Source organism: Aplysia californica, unplaced genomic scaffold (assembly GCF_000002075.1).
Source record: "Aplysia californica isolate F4 #8 unplaced genomic scaffold, AplCal3.0 scaffold00026, whole genome shotgun sequence".
Taxonomy (NCBI): domain Eukaryota; kingdom Metazoa; phylum Mollusca; class Gastropoda; order Aplysiida; family Aplysiidae; genus Aplysia; species Aplysia californica.
Genome location: NW_004797296.1, coordinates 1,873,526 through 1,873,856, shown reverse-complemented (window position 1 = coordinate 1,873,856; position 331 = coordinate 1,873,526).

Here is a 331-nt window from a genome sequence, read left to right as displayed (position 1 = left end):
CTAATCTTGGTAAAATTCCCCCGTCCTACTGTGTCACTGTCACAAAAAAGATCAAAAGAGACAGAATGTGAAGTAACAGTGAATATTGACTATTTTTCATTAGGTTGGTTATTGAATACTTACAAGGAAGCTGCACACTACGAAGCATTCATGATTAAAAGCCGTATAAGAAGTGACAGATGAGGTTTTTAACGTGCACAGGTGAACATTCAACAAACAAAAAAGAGAAGACGTCGTGCGTGTTCCTAAAGTACACACACACACACACACACACACACACACACACACACACACACACACACACACACACACACACAAATCTCCCCTCCAA